Source organism: Indicator indicator, chromosome 2, assembly GCF_027791375.1.
Source record: "Indicator indicator isolate 239-I01 chromosome 2, UM_Iind_1.1, whole genome shotgun sequence".
Taxonomy (NCBI): Eukaryota; Metazoa; Chordata; class Aves; order Piciformes; family Indicatoridae; genus Indicator; species Indicator indicator.
This window is the reverse complement of record NC_072011.1, coordinates 31,906,425-31,918,641: the sequence shown is the minus strand read 5'-3', so window position 1 is coordinate 31,918,641 and position 12,217 is coordinate 31,906,425.

Genomic DNA, 12,217 nt, shown 5'->3' with positions numbered 1-12,217 from the left:
TTTTCTTTAATTATTTTAAAATTAACTGCCTCCTCTTATCTCTTTTAGGATATTTTATCCTCTGTTCCCACTTGAATCTCTTTCTTACTCGCAGCACTAAAATGAAAAAATTGAAATTCTTGTTCTTTGATTATTAGTGTTTCAGCTCATTCCCTCTTAAATTTGTCAAAACTCTTAACCCATTTATATATACTTTTTTTATTCTGGGTCTCTGGTGTGAGTATCCTTCTCAGCTGCTCTGCTCTTTCCAGCAGACTTTTCTTGTATGCTAGATTCTGAAACACCACATCCTATAGTTTACCTGGAAGGTATCAGCTAGGTGATGTTGGAAAAGAAGAATAGGTGACATATGAATCTATGTCCTTTGTCTGCATTGCTCTACTTTTCCAGCCACATTAACCACAGGTCTAACTTCATGATGACTATGCCCCTCTCTGCCAGCCCATATACCATACCCCTTGTCATCCTGCTTGACATATTTTTTGTTAATAACTGCTATTTATCTAGGCACAATACCATGGAGTTTGCAGTCTCCAGGCTACACTTCATACCAAAGAAACACAGAAATTTCTCAGGTGCACCCTTCTCTGCAAGAAGTGAGCATGTCTATCTGTGTACATGTGTTTACTCATCACTGTACATCACTGTCGCAGTGCCTGGTTATGGCCTGTGGAGTTGGGACAAGTGCCAAAGGATAAAATTTTAAGAACTCTTGCTGTGAGTGGCATGAAAGGATTGAAGTAATAAGGGACTCAAAACAGATGTTTTGAAGTGTTTGTGAGATGTCCATATGATTCTTTCTAGTGTTTGGCATCTGAATATTTTTAGCTCTCCACGGATTTCACTTGCTGTCTCCATCTGTGACAGGGTGGGCCCCATGTAGTTTCTGTGTTATGGACAGCCAGCATCAGCAGCTGTTGCAATTACAACCTGGGAGAAGAGAAAGCTCCTGCACCCCATGGAGGTGTCTGTGAGGTTTGAAGGCTGTTTTCAAAGCTAAATTTGGTGTGTAGCTGCTGCTTTATAAACAGGCAGGTGGTCTAAAAAGGTGACTGACAGAGCTCTGAGTGGGAAAGGAGAAATTGTTACACCTGGAAACTAGCTTTTCTTTAAGATTATTTTTGTTGTGACCTCTTATTGACAAAAAACCAGAGCCTGACCTACACAGTCTAGTCCCAGCACAGCATGCACAATATGTAGATAAATGCCTGGGTAGCTACATTCCTACCTGTTCAGCACAATATATGCTTCTAATGATCAATAAAATAGAAATTTTGAAAAGCGGGGATTGAGTGAAATAGGTTTTTAACATTTTGATTATTGCAGGCAGAATATAATGAAATAGCTCTACATATATTATCTGGCATCTTGTATGAGTGTACCTGTCAGGAGCCATTTACTGGACTGTTTATTGTATTAGGCTTAAAATTAAGAAATATTGCATACAGAATTATGCTCACATGAACCTGTGAATGCAAAGGGTAGGTAAAACCTGGGACACACAGACACAGAGCAGAGGTGGAACAAGTGTGTGAATTAGTAAGAAGCAAGGATGCAACACTAGGCAACAAGCTCCACTGATACAGATATGGAAATAATCAGAAATGACCCAAAGAGTTTTGTATGGCACCCAGCAAAGCAACCAGAGCTCCACACAGGAGAGCAGAACAGTAACTGGCATCAGAGCAGAAGCTGAAATGAAAGCTGACAGTGGAACAAATGTTGCTTGGTAAAACACAGGCTGATTATATACCAGTTAGCACCGACTCAGATGCCAAGAATAACAGCAGGCACTGGAACAGAGTGGAGGAGTGTGAGGCACTGAGAAAGATCTCGCCACAACAGAGCAGGAGGTGATCAAACAAACAAACAATCAATCCCCCACCCCAAGGAGGAAATGATTAGTGACATGAACAAGGAGCTGCAACCTTCTTCTGTGAAAAACAAATTCTGGAGTGAGCTGGCAGAACTGGAAAGCCAGCAAATGGCAACTTGAAATTACTGGGGAAAGATGATTCAGTGTAAGCTGTTAGTCAGCATATGTTTGATCTTTCTGAGAAAACTGGCATCAGCCCTTTTATTAACAACCATGGCAGGGAGTTGGGCCATCACGGAAGGAGGTTTGAGTTCTGGACCATCTGTGATCTGCCCTGCCAAGCAACAGTAAGGCAGGCAGCCACCAGCTATCCCTGGTCCAGGACAGCATCCCTTCTCATATAAGGCAAGGGAACATGAGAGCCACTCATCTAGACTTCTTTTATGCAGGGGGTCTTTTATATAACTCTTGAGCACTGGCATTTGTATTTGGGGATTCATTGGAAGCTGTCATGAGAACAAAAGGCACTGTCTGCCTGGGGAGGAGCATGTCCAGGCTCTGCATGAGCACCTCCTACCAAAAGAAAGAAGGAGGATAACAAAAAGAAACACCCAATAGGTTAAATAATGTCAGGTCTTGTTTTTCAGGATAGACAAAGCCAGTGTTCCTGTATCCATCAAGCCATTTCCTTTGGCAAGTATTTTTTGTCTCCTTTCTTACATTTCATCAAAGAGCAGGGGTAAAGTTAGGCAAAGAACAAAAATAATCATGTTCACTGAAAAGAATTAGAAAATGTGATCACAAAAGCAGCTGGAGATGGAGAGTGCTGAAAAAAAAAAAGTTATTCCAGTTAATAGCATAGATTGGTTGGCCTCACCTCTACAGGAGACTTTAGTACAGTGACTCACAAGGATTTGTTTGTAAAGCTAGGATGTACTGCAAGAATTACAAACTGCATGAGGTCTTGGATGAAGAAAACCCTATAAAAAGGTTAATTGGTAAGAGTTGTTACCAGCACAGAGAGGTATCTCAAATCACAAATGAGCCCATTTTCCTTCATGCCTACAGTGCAAGATGAGGTCCGTGTTTATAATGGATAACTGGATTGTTTTATAGGAAGAATCAGGTAGCCCTGGGGCTAGTGAAAGTATGAAATTTGTTGGAAAGAACATATGGCATAATTCACCTTGTGATGGGTTTAAGACTGTCATTTTAATTTTTCTTCACAAAGTTCAAGCAGAGAAAGTGAAAGACTGTAAATAAATCACTATTGGGTATAAGAAAGCAAAATAATGATTATTCTAAATACTTCCATTGGACAGATGGAAATGTTTAAGAATTTCTACTCAAAACAAGGCTGGGTAGTTGAGCAGTCTGGTTCTCAGCTTGCTCGGCTTCTGTCTGGATGCTGCTTCTTTTCTGGCTGAAATAACACACTGACCTTGACAAGCTAAGTCTAACAGCCTCTCTGCTTCTTGACTTTGCCTTCTGCCAGGGAGGTCTAGGGGGATTCCTTCTGGCTGGGGGGGGGGGGAGGGGGAGGCCCCTTGGGGAAGCAAAGGGAGCTTGGTTGTGCTTTTCTGTTGATTGTACATATTTGTAAATGTTGTGAATAGTGTGTATTTGTACATATTCATTGCATTTCATCAGAGATTGTAGTTTTGCTTTTAAATACAGCTTTCATTTGAATAGAATCAAGAATCAAGAAGGTTGGAAGAGACCTCAAAGATCATCGAGTCCAACCTGTCACCCTACACCTCATGACTATCTAAACTATGTCACCAAGTGCCACGTCCAATCCCCTCTTGAACACCTCCAGGGATGGTGACTCCACCACCTCCCTGGGCAGCACATTCCAATGGCCAGCCACTCTCTCTGTGAAGAACTTTCTCCTCACCTCCAGCCTAAACCTCCCCTGGCGCAGCTTGAGACTGTGTCCTCTTGTTCTGCTGCTGGTTGCCTGGGAGAAGGGACCAAACCCCTCCTGGCTACAACCTCCCTTCAGGTAGTTGTAGACAGCAATGAGGTCTCCCCTGAGCCTCCTCTTCTCCAGGCTAAACAGTCCCAGCTCCCTCAGCCTCTCCTCATAGGGCTTGTGCTCAAGGCCTCTCACCAGCCTCGTTGCCCTTCTCTGGACATGCTCCAGCAATTCAACATCTTTCCTAACCTGAGGGGCCCAGAACTGGACACAGTACTCAAGGTGTGGCCTAACCAGTGCTGTGTACAGGGGTACAATGACTTCCCTGCTCCTGCTGGCCAAACTATGTCTGATGCAGGCCAGGATGCCATTGGCTCTCCTGGCCACCTGGGCACACTGCTGGCTCATGTTCAGGTGCCTGTCAACCAGTACCCCCAGGTCCCTTTCCACCTGGCTGCTCTCCAGCCACTCTGACCCCAGCCTGTAGCTCTGCATGGGGTTGTTGTGGCTGAAGTGCAGCACCCGGCACTTGGACTTGTTGAATGCCATCATGTTGGACTCTGCCCATCTGTCCAGCCTGTCAAGGTCCCTCTGCAGAGCCCTTCTATCTTCTAACAGATCAACACCTGCTCCCAGCTTGGTGTCATCTGCAAATTTACTGATGATGGACTCAATCCCCTCATCCAGATCATCAATAAAGATATGGAACAGGATGGGGCCCAGCACTGATCCCTGGGGGACACCACTAGTGACAGGCTGCCAGCTGGCAGTGGCACCATTCACCACCACTCTCTGGGCTCGGCCCTCCAGCCAGTTCCTAACCCAGCACAGAGTGCTGCTGTCCAAGCCACAGGCTGCCAGCTTGGCCAGGAGTTTGCTGTGGGGGACAGTGTCAAAGGCCTTGCTGAAGTCCAGGTAGACTACATCCACAGCCTTTCCTACGTCCACCAGGCTGGTCACCTGGTCATAGAAGGAGATCATGTTGGTGAGGCAGGACCTGCCCTTCCTAAATCCATGTTGGCTGGGCCTGATCCCTTGGCTATCCTTCAGGTATGCAGTGATTGCCCCCAAGACAATCTGCTCCATGATTTTCCCTGGCACGGAGGTCAGGCTGACAGGCCTGTAGTTCCCAGGTTCTTCTGTTCGTCCCTTCTTGTGGATGGGCGTCACACTGGCCAGTTTCCAGTCTTCTGGGACCTCTCCAGTGAGCCAGGACTGGTGGAAAATGATGGACAGAGGCTTGGCCAGCTCATCTGCCATGCTTCCAGACTGAGCTAGCCTGGTCATTGTTGGTGTGGGAGGGGGATTTCAGCTCTCACACTGTTACCTGCTTGGGGTCAAAGGTCTGTTGCAGCATGCTGAGATGTTATCAAGGAGCGCTGGGGAGGAGAGTGATCCCAGGTTCACTGTGAAATAATACTCTGCTGCTTATCCTCCTGCACTCAACAACCAGGGAAGACAGCAGATACAGAAATGTCAGGTGATGGTTTCCACAGTGGCAGGGAAAGTTCTGTCACTGGCTAAGGTGCTGCAACAGCCTCTCTGAACTGTCAGTGTGCACTTCTCCTCACCTGCATTTCAAAAAGAAAATGGGAAAGGGCTACTCAGAAACAAGAGATGATTCTGGTTCTCAAGAATGGATTAAATAGCCTGTCTTGTGTAGCTGTGTTAACAGAAGTCTTGGGTTGCATTTGGGCAATGAGTGTAGGAAGGGAGAGGAATTATTTCTGTTCAGATAAAAGCTGTTACAAGATAAACCAGATGTATACTGACCCTGAATGAAATTTGTTTGGAAAGAAGATTTTTAACTTCAAGAAATAAAGTGCTGGAGCAGCCTGTGAACAGGGATGCTGGGTGAATGTACCTGCCTGTTACAAGATAATGTTGGATTAGGTTACAGAGGAAATGGTGTGAACACAGAGATGGTTTTCAGTTCTGGAAATGATGGTGTAAGATACAGGGTGTCAATTCCTTTAGTATTATTCAGATTTCTAGTTGAAAGGAGATTTAGTCACATATGGTTGTGACACTAGATTTAGCTGTTTGATCCCATGCTAGGCTGCTTTCATGGTTATGCCCAGGTTCCAGCACAAATTTTCCCTTTCTTGCTGGATGCTATTCATTTTGGTTTTGACTCTTCACTACACTACAGCTGTTGTGGGCAGCAACAGGTCCAGGTGCATAGATACTTCACTGCCATAGAGACCAATTCTAGGCATCCTGCTGTTTTGTGTCCCCCCTGACCCTAGAGTGGTCCAAATCAGCTGAGACAATTTTGCTTACTCTTTTCTGCAAAATTTTAAGTTGTGTTAGATACAATGGGAGAAAACTGTCATGGCTGGCACCTGAAAAAGCATGAAATTGAAAGAAAATTGAAAGGAAAGAATATGATAAAAGATATTGCTGTCAGCAGTTCAGAAGTCCTTGCAACTCATGGACTTACTCTCTGACCTGGACTAAGTTCAGTCCTGCAAACATTTCCAGACATCAGTACACCTGGTTTGGGCAACAACCACTGATTTGGGGGGAAATTTACCTACAGAAGTCACGAGTATTTTTGTGCCCTTCCCAAGCTGAAAGGTCATCCAGGCTTTCTTGTTTTATTAGAGCAGGTGAACCAAATCCTACTAACTGACAAAAAATAGAAAACATTGCATATAGATACCCCTAGAGGTAACAATCCATTTAAACGTAAACAAAGGATCTGTTCTTTAAATTGCCTATTTTTTACCTAGGAATATTTGCTAGCTGCTAAACTGCATCATAAATGGGCATGAAGTCCTTTGCCCTCAGCAGGAGTGCTGTTTACTCCAAACCTCCAGTCAGAATCAGTCTTGCCCAGCCATTAAATACACTGGATGTATTTAGATTATACCATTAGACAGCAGCATATCTCAAAGGTCTGATAACTGAGTAAGAATTAAGCTTGTTGAAAACACGTAGAGCTTTGCTGTGCTTTTCATACAAACCTACCACTGATATGAAGCCTAAGCTTCTGATTGTTTTCTGTTTGTCCTTCCAGATTATAAATATCTATTCATCAGCTCCCAGCCTGTCACAAACGTTTTCCTGTAATCCATTTAACTGGGTGTTATCTTAGAAAAGTATCATATAGAAAAAGAGATCTCAATGTTACAGCATTAAAAAGTTTAGATACAAAAGAGGCCAAATTTATGCTAAAACTGCTATGCTCCCATGGGAGTGTGAACTGTAGTTGCTGTGTGGGGTGACAATATGAGTAAGAGAGGCACAGAAATTCACATCCCAGCTCACTACCTGTTCTTGCTTGCTCATAGTCCTTCAGAGACCAGTTTGTCATGAAGGAGATAATTTGGGCTCTTGGGATTGAAGAAGTCACAGGTCTCATGCACTTCTGATTCTTGGATAAACTGCGTGCATCAATGCTGTCATCTCTGGTAAAATAGTAGCACAAATATGAATGGGACAGAATCTGGATGGATTTATTGAGTGTGACAGAACCATGAGCTAGCAGCAGCAGGGTTTGTAATGTTCACAAGACAAACTTGGTTTCTTTTGAAAGAGTTATAGAACTAGTGGCTGAAATCAGAGCAGTTTCATTCATTCAACATATGATTTTCTACTAAGTTTGTATCTCATACCTCATGAGATGCAAGGGGTTATTAATGTGCTGGATTGACCATGTAGCCTCAGAGAATGCCTCGTGGAGCTGCCAAGCTGATGGTGTTAGGCTGGCATAATGCTGCTGATGTAATGCCTTTAAAAATAATTTTAAATAAAAGCTTTCATTGCATTCACAAAGGGTGGTGCGCCCTGGGTTACAGGATGACTGCAAAGTGTAACAGTGATAAAAAGGCAGAAAAATAGCAGAAGCAAATGGTTGGGTTAGCTGTCTCATTCAGTGAGTTTGGAGCATACAAGTTCTCTTCTTTCTTGGGATGCAGCAAAATGACCTTCTTGGGGTCTTGCTAAACTGGTGTTTTGTGCTCTCCACTTGTTCCTTCTTCTCTTCTCTGCCTGTCATCTCCAGGAGTTTCACCCAGGGATGCCTTTTGCGGGTGAGGAGAAAGTCCTGTGTAGCTGTTTGCCCAGTGGATCTATTTTTGTTGAAGCATTCAGCGTCAGTCTCCTGTCCATGTTCAGATCAATACATTAATCTGTTAAGTCACCAAACTCACATTTAAGGGCATTCAGGACAAAAACCTTTGGAAAAAGCTATTGATTTTTTTGTTTGTTTGCTTCAGTGCATACCATGCAAAGAAAAAGCATAAACCTTATTAGGCTCCTTTGTAAGAAGATGAGATAGCAATACCTGCACCATTGAAATTATCAGTAACTTGGCAGAAACCCACAAGGTTTTAGATCGTTTAGAGGTGGGTACTCAGGACCTGACTCAAGACATTGCCTTACCACCCTCAGTATCCTGGAGTTAGATCTCTTGCCTCACCTCTAAAAGGAAATTGCTGCATTTTAATTCAGGGCAGACCTCACTAGAGGAGTCACAGCACACGTGTCCCCACTGTGCATCACAGGGCCACTATCACAGGGGGACAACAGAGCCCTAGAGCAGCTCCGGCGAATGCAAGAGATTTTTTTCTTTCAGTTGTACCCTGACGTTAATAAAAATACATCTCCTCTCTGTCTGCAATGCCCTTCCTGAAAGGTCCTTCACCATTCACCAGGGGTGCATTTACACTCTCTGATGTGCTCAGCACTTCATTGATGCCCAAGGCGCTGCCGAGAGGATAGGAGGAAATGGCCTGAAGTAAAGGTGTAACTGTGAGCTCTGACAACCTCTCACATCCTAAGGGTCAACAAAACACACAAACAGCTCCTGCCCTGCAAACAAAGCTTCTGCCTCTTGTATGGTGCAGCAAATTGTGTTTAAAATAAAGATTTCTGTTTCAGACAATTAAGACCATCTAGGGCAAAGCTGACTTAGTATTGCCACAGCCTCTTCCCTGATCTCATCCACATCCCCCAGGGATAGCAGGGGTAGGAAAAATTACTTCCTGTGCTGCAGCTAGAAGCACCAGATGTGCCCTACAGGTCTGGGTGAGAAGAGGGATGAGAGGAAGCATGGGGATCCCCAGTGAGATGGAAAGCACAGTGGTGGGGACACAGTGGCTAATTCCATCTCCCCTTTCTGCTCCGTGATCGCAGCCCAGCACCTCTGAAGAGGTACCACCATGGGTACTGGCAGGAACACAGCACTCTGGATTCAGTGCTGCACTAAAAAATGTGTGTTGAAAACCAGAATCAAGAATATGCCAAGATACTTGTGTGCAGCACCTAGAGGAGCTCAACCTGCTTCACCTATTAAAGAGGACATTGAAGGATGCTCATCTTCTCCATGCAAGCTGATAGTTAATGTCAGGTGGTCTGTCACCTAGCAGACAAAAACATAACAAAGCACTACAGAAATGTTGCTTTTGAAACAATTCATTAGAAATTGATCAGCCAGACATGGGAAACAGGAAATTTTTAACACCTGGAACAGGGGATAAGAGCTGTGATGGAGCCTCTATCAGACTTGGAAATCTGATCTGCCCTAATACAACTATTGCTGATGTGTCTTGGGTGCTGCATGAGATCAGAGAAGAACATCACAAGGGTCATTTCTGCCTACTAATTTTTACAGGTGCACTAGTTCCTCCTTCCCTCTGTTTCTTTCCAGTATACTTGAAAGCCTCTCAAAACAGTGTGGAAGAGGGGAAGTTAAGCAAGTTTTAAAAGCAACACATCCCTCCCCACCCCTTTGATAATTGTGTTATCAAATTATTTCACTCCTTTCTTTATGCTGCAGCAGGCACAGGTCCTTCCCCAGGGGCTAGAGCAGGCTACCTGCCCCTACCTACCCTCTCCCCATCCTCCCAAATCCCACTATGTCCCCTCCTTCACTGTAAAGGCTGTTTCGCTATTTACCTTCAGCCTCAGAGCAGCTGTGGGTCTCTCCTCTTGACATCCAGGGAGGCTGCTCTCTTATCAACACCAGGGATGTTGCTTGCAAGCCTTCCTGGGGCAAAGACTGCCTGTCTCCATGTGTGGCCTTGGACAGCCAGATTTTCGCAGCTCTGGGCATAGCTCAGTACCAAGTCAAGCTCCCTGAGGTGAAATAAGGTCTTCCTTCATATTGATTTTTTCCTTTTCTTAGAACACACCGTATAAATTTGAGTTAACTGTGTGGATTTTAATTTTTGCATACTAAATTTCAAACAAGTCCTTATTAACTCATGCAAATAGGATTAATCTGCAGAACAGCTAACTAAACATCTGGGAGATTTAATCCCCAAAGTGATACTGTACTTAATTATTGGACATCAATTCTTTTTCTTTTTACATTTCTGTTCAGAAAGCATGCCTCAAATCACAGATGCCAGTCGCTAAACACATTTAACAGATCTTTGCCCATAATCATAAAGCCAGCCCAGCAATGCAGAGTTAGGGTTTGCTAATTCCCATTTAAACTGATACTACAGTTTGATGACTTCTGTTTATGCATGCTAATTAATTTTTGCCCATGCGTGGCTGAGACATAAGCTTTAGTTGTAGGATCACATGGCACTGCAGCCTAGAATAAAACTAGAGTCTAAATAATCCCCAGAAGTACAGCAATGATGCAGTTGAAAAAAAGAAACCCATTTAATTCTTCTAGATGAGCTGTTAATTTTTATAGGCATTACTTTACCGGCAGCATGAACTTTGGCCGATGTACAGAGCACAGCTGGATGCATTGTACAGACCCTATATGCCAGATGTTGGAACTAGTTTTAGAAATAAACTGGTACTTAGTGGTGGCTGCAACTGAAGTTAATGTATACTCATTGGCAGGGATGGGGCTTTTCCATGTGACTATTTACCCCCCCACTATTTCCATTACCGTTCCTCCTTAGTGCAGATGGTATACAAATCCCCTCTCTTCATCTCATCTCACTGCCTGCTGAAGTGGCCCAGCTAGGTATCAATGACAGTTAGGGACTGTCAGTGAATACTGTGAGTCATATTCTTAGATGGGGATGATAAATTCAGAAGGTTGAGTGGGTTGACCAATCTCAGAAAATTAGGCATAAAGAAAAAGGCATAAATAAAAGAAGAATATTAGGGCCATGAGGATGATCAGAGGGCTGGAGCACCTCTCCTACGAGGACAGACTGAAAGAGTTGGGGCTGTTCAGTCTGGAGAAGGCTCCAAGGTGACCTTATTGTGGCCTTCCAGTATGTGAAGGGGGCCTACAAGAAAGCTGGGGAGGGACTTTTTAGGATATCAGGTAGTGACAGGACTAGGGGGAAAGGAATAAAGCTGGAAGTGGGGAAGATTCAGACTGGACAGGAGGAAGAAGTTCTTCACCATGAGAGTGGTAAGAGCCTGGCATGGGTTGTCCAGGGAGGTGGTTGAGGCCCCATCCCTGGAGGTGTTTAAGGCCAGGCTGGATGAGGCTCTGGCCAACCTGATGTAGTGTGAGGTGTCCCTGCCCATGGCAGGGGGGTTGGAACTAGATGATCCTTGTGGTCCCTTCCAACCCTGACTGATTCTATGATTCTATAGGGCTTTAAACCAAGTTGCAGTCCCGTGCGCTGCTCTGGATACTGACACATACATACTATATGCTCAAGACTATGAGACCTCTGGGATTAGCACAAAATGGGTTTAGGAAGCTCTGTGCTTCCCAAGAGAGTGGGTTTCTCACTTTTTAGGGTAGAGGGTTCACTTTTCTCTTTCCATACAGTCTGGACTTTAAAAAGAGAGGCAACCCCAGGGCCATCTAGTGCCCTGAGCCATATTTGCCCCCAGAAAGTTTCAGCACTGACACTGACTTACACTCCTGCTCTTGGGTCTCAACAGAGTGAATTTAGTACAAGAAAGCCTGTTATGATAACAATTTGCTTCAGGGAGCACAGGGATCATCTACACTGGGGAACACCAAACTGTTTTCCCAGTTCATGGTATACACAGTGCAACAGAAGTAACAGAGAGCTGCAAACTATAGACAAATTGTGAAAGAGCTAATTCCACTGAACTTCATTTCAGATCCATTGACCTTCCTTTCAGATGACTTTCAGCAGTGTCCTTACTTCACTTTTCTCTCACTCCTAGTGACAGGCAACAAAGGCTTGTGAAAACTGTGTAGCTACTTAGCAGTCTGCCAGAATGATTTTGTGCTGACAATGGCTATCAGCCTGTACACCTGCTCCTAGACACATTGTCACTTCTCATTGCCTAAACCTATGATTTGGCCTCAGCTGCCACACCAGGTGGCAGTTAAGACAACAGCTCTGACAAACTCACATCATCACCAGCAAAATAACTGCACCACAGCACTCGTAACCAGTGGCAACATGATGACCTTTGAAGATAACTGGGACAGGAAATCCATGACAGAAAAGCATGTAGACTGGTAACTTAAGTGGTGATACTAGCACTGTAGGCATTAAAAATGACACACATGAAGTACCTAGTATGCATATGCAAGCATGTGAATTTGCAAAGCCGGTCACTGTGATTTC